This window comes from Chrysemys picta, chromosome 11 (assembly GCF_011386835.1).
Source record: "Chrysemys picta bellii isolate R12L10 chromosome 11, ASM1138683v2, whole genome shotgun sequence".
NCBI classification, from domain to species: Eukaryota; Metazoa; Chordata; order Testudines; family Emydidae; genus Chrysemys; species Chrysemys picta.
This window is the reverse complement of record NC_088801.1, coordinates 35,919,323-35,927,630: the sequence shown is the minus strand read 5'-3', so window position 1 is coordinate 35,927,630 and position 8,308 is coordinate 35,919,323. Positions and strand designations below refer to the sequence as shown.

At 45.5% G+C, this 8,308-nt stretch overlaps 1 long non-coding RNA gene across 1 annotated transcript; it reads left to right on the top strand.

The window, feature by feature from the left end:
• Positions 1 to 3,308: 3,308 nt before the first annotated feature.
• LOC135974337 (uncharacterized) lies at positions 3,309 to 6,049 on the top strand. Its single transcript, XR_010591581.1, has 3 exons — positions 3,309 to 3,446; positions 5,012 to 5,049; positions 5,912 to 6,049. It is a non-coding gene; the product is annotated as an uncharacterized LOC135974337 (long non-coding RNA).
• The last annotated feature ends 2,259 nt before the right edge of the window (positions 6,050 to 8,308 follow it).

Below are 8,308 nucleotides of genomic sequence, written 5' to 3'. Positions count from 1 at the left end.
AATGATACCAGATTACTTGCTACTAGCATGGCGTGGTAAGGTGTTCTACCATGGAGGACGGACTAAGGCTGCTCTCCCCAGAAACCTTCTGCAAAGGCTTTTAGAGTACCTCCAGAAGAGCTTCATGGAGATGTCCCTGGAGGATTTCCGCTTCATCCCCAGACACGTGAACAGACTTTTCCAGTATCTGTACTGGTCACGAATGCACCCCAAGTCCTCAGGGCAAATTAATCATTAAAAAACGCTTGCTTTTAAACCATGTTTTATATTTACAAAGGTACACTCACCAGAGGTCCCTTCTACGGCTTCATGGTCTGGAATACCGCCTTGGGAGGGTATTTCAATCAGGGTGAGAAAAAGATCCTGGCTGTCGGGGAGAATGGTGTGCTGTGTGCTCTCCTCAACCTCCTCCTCATCTTCCCCGCCCACAAAATCCTCAGACATGGCAACTGAGAGTACTCCATCATCGGAGTCCACGGCCAAGGGTGGGGTAGTGGTGGTGGCCCCCCCTAGAATTGCCTGCAGCTCAGCATAGAAGCAGCATGTCTGCGGCTCTGTCCCGGAGCGTCCGTTTGATTCTTTGGCTTTCTGGTACGCTTGTCTCAGCTCCTTAAATTTCACGTGGCACTGTGTTGAGTCCCTGTTGTGGCCTCTGTCCCTCATGGCCTTGGAGATTTTTTCAAATGTTTTGGCATTCCGTCTTTTGGAACGGAGTTCTGATAGCACGGATTCATCTCCCCATACAGTGATCAGATCCAGTACCTCCCGTACGGTCCATGCTGGAGCTCTTTTTCGATTCTGGGACTGCATGGTCACCTGTGCTGATGAGCTCTGCATTGTCACCTGTGCTGATCAGCTCTCCACGCTGGGCAAACAGGAAAGGAAATTCAAAAGTTTGCGGGGCTTTTCCTGTCTACCTGGCCAGTGCATCCAAGTTCAGATTGCTGTCCAGAGCAGTCACAATGGTGCACTGTGGGATAGCTCCCAGAGGCCAATACCGTCTAATTGCATCCACACTAAGCCTAATTCGAACTGGCAATGTCGATTTCAGCGCTACTCCCCTCGTCGGGGAGGAGTACAGAAATCGATTTTAAGAGCCCTTTATGTCGACAAAAATGGCTTTGTTGTGTGGATGGGTGCAGGGTTAATTCGATTTAACGCTGTTAAAGTTGACCTAAACTCTTAGTGTAGACCAGGCCTTAGTGTACTTCACTACTGCCCTGAACAACAAGGGAGCAATTGCATTTAATATGGTGGCAAAGAAGATTCTTATGGCACTCCACATGACAGCCCTCGGGGCAGAAGTGTGATTGCCCAACAATAACCTTTGGGATATCTCAGGAGTGATGCCCCTATAGTGTAGCCCAATCTACTATTTCCATGGACTATGGATGTGTCAGCCACCTTTCATAAGCCAGTATTGAAGACAGCTGATAGATCTGATAATGTCAGAATTCCTATTGATAAGGGTCAAGAAAGCTGGAAGCATCCAGCTACTCTGAGTACTCACCATAACATGTTCCATAATCCTGACCAAAAAGTAGAAAATTAGCTACTGGTTGATAGTTGCATAGACTATCAGCATCAAGAGACGCATTTAGGAGCAGAAGCCAAGGACATGCTTCCTTTAAACTGGTGTAAGGGGATTGTTGCCCCCTTACTAACATTCAGTGGGGGTGTTTTGGTTGGCTAGCTCCCAGCACTAAAAGGGGAAGAGTCGATGGCAAATCAGGAGCCTGAGACTGACAGTCCCCAGGAACAATGGGGAGAGGCCAATGCTCCAGCTCAGCCTGATTGACAGTGCGGGCAGGCTAATCAGAGAATCAGGAGGCCGGGGGGTCCCATCCTCCCTGTGAACTGGAATTGCCTGGGTCAGACAGAGTGGGGCCGAGCTAAGGAGAGAGCAGGGGCCCGAGCTGAGCTGGGGAGCAGAGCTGCAGCCCCAAAGCCAGAGCACAGCCCAGAGAGAGCAGACCTGTCCTGGGGGCAGAGCTGTAGCAACCAGAGCCAGAGGGGCCAGACAAGCAGCCAGGAAGCAGGTCAGAGCTGGGAGCAGTCACAGAAGCAGCCTGCAGAGCAGACATGTCCTGGGAGCAGAGCTGTAGCAACCAGAGCCAGAGCGGCCAGAGAAGCAGCCCAGGGAGCTGAAGGCAGAGCAGCAGCAGCAGCCGTGCTGAGGCAGAGTGGAGCTGGAGCTGGGGCTGGAACTGGAGCCATCCGGAGCTGGGTGCGGTGAGCAGCTGGGGAGAGTGAGGGGGACCCTGGGCACTGGGCCCAGTGCAGGGAGACGCCTCAGCCAAGAGGCTCTGCAGGCCAGACTTGGAGGGGGATCATAACCCCGATCGGGCAGGGGCGATGCTGGAAAAAAGGGTCCTGCCACCTAGAGCCTGAGAGCGTGTGGCCACCGCCAGAGCAAGTGTCCAACCCGCAGCGTCTCTGCAGGACAGCCCGGGCCTGAGAAGGAGCCTGGGACCTACAAGGAACAGACTGTGAACTGCCCTGACGTTCCAGAGACACTGTTTGTGATGTTCCCTGCCACAGAGCAGGGTGATGTGTTTTCCTTTAACCTTTCCCCTTTTTCCTTATTTTTTTAAAATTAATTGTTGTTAGGCCAAAAAAATATGGAGTACAGAACACTGTTTGGCCAGCTTAGCCAAAGTTAGGCTAACTGTAGTTGCTGGGCCATTCCTGTCTCTCTGTGAAACATGAGGACATGCTTGCTTGGGCTACAAAGAATAAGATAAAGGGCGGGGGGCCGTATTCTTGTACCAAATGTACTAGGAACGGTTTGTTTGGACATATGGAGACTTGCAGTCTCCACTCCCTGTTTCTGTTCTTAACTCCCTACTTTCTCCTAGTTTCTAGTGCATGACGAAAAAGCTGATAAGAAGCTGCTGAAGCATCATGAACTGTTTGTACTGTCAAAGAACATAGATATGCATGAATATTAGAAGCTTTTAACTAGTAAAGGGGGGGATTGGGTTGCTTTAACTATGACGCGACGGAACTGTCTATATAATCTCACTAGTTATTGTAATCGTGGCTGGTTCTCTCTGAAGACGGGCCGCTCTCTATTGTTGTGTGCACTCTTCAATAAAGAGCTTGTATTGGACCTTGCTGGTGTTGCCTGTCTCTCACTCTGCAGTCAGACAACGAACCTTGCCGTCTGGGTTAAAAAGTCCCCGACAGATTTGGCGACTCCGCCGGGACTCTTCTGACTCTCCGGTGCGGGATCAGACTCCGAAGCAACGCAGCGCGCATCCTCTGGCTTCGAGGAGCCTTGCCCGGTAACCTGATCCCTGCATCGGCGATAAGGCGAGTTCTGTGAACCAGCTGAAGCCCGTAGAAACCCAGCAACGTCCACCTACCCATTCAGTAGGATCCAGGTCTTCGGGGTTCGAGTCCCTGGGGAGGTCAGGTCTTCGGGGTTCGAGTCCCTGAATAAGGTAAGCGATCACCATAAAGGGGTTAGAGTCCCCGGGAAAGGGGTTAGAGTCCCCAGAGAGGGGTTAGAGTCCCTACAGGCTAAATGGGACAGTTTGGCAGTAAATGCCCGGGGGACGCTCCGTTGTCTCTGGTACTTAGAAATTGGAAGGAAATCTCTGGAACAACCGGTTTGACTAAATCTAAACGAGAAACATGCCAAATTCAATGGCTTTCCTTTACTACTCATTTGTCCCCGACTAAAGATTGGCCAAGGTGCGGAACCTTTTCTGTTGACAGGATGGATTCCCTCAGGAATATCCTGGTTGATCTTAGACCGGGACAAATGGATTATTTATTTGTATGGTATAACTATAAACCAAAAGAAAAACTGCTTTCGGCCCCAGCTAGCTGTGGAAAAATATAGACAAAGGCAAACCAAAGGCAGTACAAGTTACAGTGCTGAGATTACATTTGTAAAGCTTAACTATCCAGTGAGATCCAACAGTCTGCCTTTGAGACCCTGGAGCTGGCATAGTTTGGGGACGCTGAAGAAGCCCCAGGCAGCCGGCCTGGACTGGAATCTCTGAAAGAGACGTCGCAGGAGACCCCAGGGTGTAAAAGAACAGCCCTCCCAAGAGTGAGAAGTTAACTCTATAGTTGCTAGAGGGAATTAAGCAGTGAAACTTAGTAAGAATTTCTGTAAGTAATCCAGGCAAGAAGTTATTTAAGTGGAATTATTCGACTATGAATACATTAGTCTAATTCGCTGAAGAACACTCCTGCTGTGTACAATCTGTATTTTATAAGTTTAAGATGAATTGGTATTGTTTAAAGTTGCAAAACCGAGAATACTTTTGCCAGGCACAGGAAACTAGTGTTGTTTAAGGTATTTAGCATTTAATCCTTAAAGTGACTTAATGCTACAAGATTTAAAATGTTTTAAATAAAGACCAAAGGTTGTGGCTGCAGCAGGGTAGTCAAAGCCAGAAGAATAAAAGATTTAAATTTTGTTTTTGGGTAACAAAATAGCAGATAAAAGATCTGGTAAAGAGAGAGAAGGACAGTGCCCCTGGCTCTGTGTTCGAGCTGACACTTTGCTGTGGGTGCATGGAGATTTTGTAAGCATAAAAGAAACAGTTACACCTTGTGTAGAAATTGATGTGGCTAGTGTTGTAAAAATTGAATTGTGGAGAGGATGTGCATTTTCCCCAGAACATGTGCAGTGTATATTGTAGCAGAGGTAAAAGAAATGCAAACCTGCCAATATAGGTTGTGTTGTCTTTTTCAGATCACTGTGTGTTTGAAAGCAGAAGTTACAAGTAAAAGGCAATCAAAAGTCTGAGAAAGTTAATTGTGTCCTTTTTTTAAAGTAAATCTTTAAGCTGTGGATAGCTTTGGATCTGGAAGCAAGCCAGAAAGCATCTGTATTAATGCAATTTTCTAACTAATAAGGTAGAAGCCACTGAAACCTGGGCTGCCTATAAAACAAATACAAGGAAATATGGGGTAATTCCTCTGTTTTGCCTAAAATCAACAAGAGTATGTGTATATAAAGGAAATATTTTAAGTAATTAATGTCTTTCAGATCATCAGAAAATGGATGCCAGCTGAACAGCATTCAAGGTACCATGCATTTACTGGTACAATAGGAATTATTTTTGTGTTCTATGTCCTGTCTTGTGGGGTTTGTCTAGTGGCCAGAATTGTTGTGTTTAATATTTTCATAAGACAGTCGAGTTCAAAATTAAATAAAAAGGGTTAAATAAAAAAGCAGATACTTGTTTTATTCAACTTAGAATACAAAGTGTTTGAATAAATCAGGAAAAATGTAATATACTAAAGTCTAATACATTTGCTTAAGTAAAAAAAAAAGCTTCATTGGTCAAATCTTTTAATTAAAAAAAAATGTTGTTAAAATTTGCATATCAACAGTCTTTGGAAGCAAGGACATGGAAGGTTAACCCACTCCCCATATTGCACATGGGATCCTTCTGGCTACCTCAGATTTCTAGCCAGAGGGCTGGGGAGGGAGGAAAGCTATTAGACACAAGAGGTTGTACCGAGTAGACTCCTCAAAAGTGGGTGTGCTTGTCCTGGTTTGTTGCTCCAAAGCTCTGTATAAAAGTTATTTTACTAAAAAGGTGTATATGACATACATTAAATAATAAGACTAATGTACTGTATAATAATAATGTGTATGTGTTCATTGTTAGGAAAAAGTGTATGAGTAAAGAGTGAAAGTTTCCTTTGTAAGTTAAAAGAAGCCAAGAAAAAAAAAAGAAAAAAGAACAGAACGAGTTAACTGGAAAAAAAATTAGCTAGCAAGCTCAGTCTAAAGATAAGATGCTGGCCCATCCAAGGGCACTGCCCACAGCTAAGACTTGGCTGACAGCCAAGAAAAGGGGGGCCTGAATGTGCCCAAGCAGCTGTAAAATCTGCAAAACACTGTCAGGCATTAATGAAATGTGTTAGGTTTTTCTCACAGGTAAAGAAGTGCTACCTAAAGACCGTAGCAGTCCTGCCATTCATTGAAACCAGGAGATTGAGTCTACGTAAAGTCCATCAACGAAAGACTGCTTTGACTCCATACTGGAAAGGCCCTTTCCAAGTGCTGTTAACCACCAACTCTGCTGTGAAGTGCCAAGGACTGCCTACCGGGACTCATGCTTCTCACTGCAAAAAGACCCCTCCACCTCGGGAGGACTCTCCGACTGATGATCAGCCTATTCCTCCTTCTAACTCTGCTGTGCCTTCTGGACAGCAGGGAAAAGAAAAAAAAGACAAGGTGAAGTGCTAGTAACCTCTCCCTTGTCCACTGACAGACCTACTGTGCCTTTGGATTTTTTCCTAAAAGAAGCAAAACCCATTACAAGGTGATGTGCTAGTAACCTCTCCCCTGTATGATGCTGAACCACACTGTTTCAGAAAAAGAGAAGAAGGAACACTTGCTCCATTGAAACCACCAAAGTCCAAGAATTCCTGACTACAAAAAAAAAAATTAAGAACTGACCCTGGTAAAGAAACAAAAAATTATACACTGGCAAGAAAAAACTTGTGGGACCCATGCTTAAGAATGTGGTTTTGATTGGATTTTGGGGTTTATTCTACAGGCTGCGCCCTGTGTTTTAAATGAGTCCTTCAGCATGTATTGCCCTCCCTAATTGGATTTTAAATGCAAAAGGGGCTGCTATTAGATTAGCACAACAGAGGGCTTGAGTTATTTCCTCTAGAAAGAAAAGAGACTTGACCGGATCCCTATAAAATAAGGCCAATAGTACAGCAGCAGTTTAAAATATTTTTAAGAACCAAAAACATAATAAGAAATTAGGGCAACTAAAGAAGGCCACAAGCCTTATTTGTGGAGCACAGCTAACCCAAGTACAGGCTGGAATTAGTGAGTTACATGTTATCTCCGCCCTTAGTTCTATGACCCAGAAGTTGCTGATAGAGATGGTATTGAATATCACTGAGGCTGGGAAGGCATTGCAGTGGGATCTAGCATGTTCAGGCTTGGCCCACTGCCCTTACAGACACATCAGGAGTACCATCTGATCTGTGGCCATAAAGAAATACTTGGAGACTTTCCTGGTGAAAGTGTGGACATTCTCAATGCTCCTTCCAAGCATATGGACTGGTTAGGGATGTGTGGGCTCCCACATACCGAATCCTGTCGGGTCCATGGGGAGGATGCATGTGGGATTGGGTAATTCACCAAGACATGTGAAAAATTAGACTAACGCCGATGCCCTGGTGGACTTGGCAACCGCACAGAGAAAACTAAGGCAGATGGTTCTCCAGAACCACTTGGCTCTAGATATTTTACTGGCCTCTCAGAGAGGAACATGTGCATTAATTAGACAAAAATGCTGTGTGTATGTCCCAGATGTTTATAATGCCACTTGAGAAAGAGCAAACCACCTTATGGAGGTAGCAAAGGACCACGGAGAGAAGCGAATTGAATCCTGGTGGAGTAACCTGTTCAGTTGGATTCCAGATATAGGTGGTTGGCTCCATAATGTACTCCGAAGTGCCGTTGTAATTATATGCGGCTTACTGGCCTTGTATGTTATGATAAAAGTTGGACGTTGGATGGGCGCCAAGGTGTGTTCTGCCCAAAAGTAACCAACCCCAGTCTTTCTGCTCAGTAGTTGTCCCAGGAGTCCCTCCAAGGTACTCCAGGGACAAAAGGGGGGACTGTTAGGCCAAAAAAATATGGAGTACAGAACACTGTTTGGCCAGCTTAGCCAAAGTTAGGCTAACTGTAGTTGCTGGGCCATTCCTGTCTCTCTGTGAAACATGAGGACATGCTTGCTTGGGCTACAAAGAATAAGATAAAGGGCGGGGGGCCGTATTCTTGTACCAAATGTACTAGGAACGGTTTGTTTGGACATATGGAGACTTGCAGTCTCCACTCCCTGTTTCTGTTCTTAACTCCCTACTTTCTCCTAGTTTCTAGTGCATGACGAAAAAGCTGATAAGAAGCTGCTGAAGCATCATGAACTGTTTGTACTGTCAAAGAACATAGATATGCATGAATATTAGAAGCTTTTAACTAGTAAAGGGGGGGATTGGGTTGCTTTAACTATGACGCGACGGAACTGTCTATATAATCTCACTAGTTATTGTAATCGTGGCTGGTTCTCTCTGAAGACGGGCCGCTCTCTATTGTTGTGTGCACTCTTCAATAAAGAGCTTGTATTGGACCTTGCTGGTGTTGCCTGTCTCTCACTCTGCAGTCAGACAACGAACCTTGCCGTCTGGGTTAAAAAGTCCCCGACATTGTTAATTAAACAACTTGTATTTGCTTTAAATTGTATGAAATGATCAGTGGGTCACGGAGGTGCCCAATGCAAAGAGAGTACCCTGGAGTGGGGACACCCTA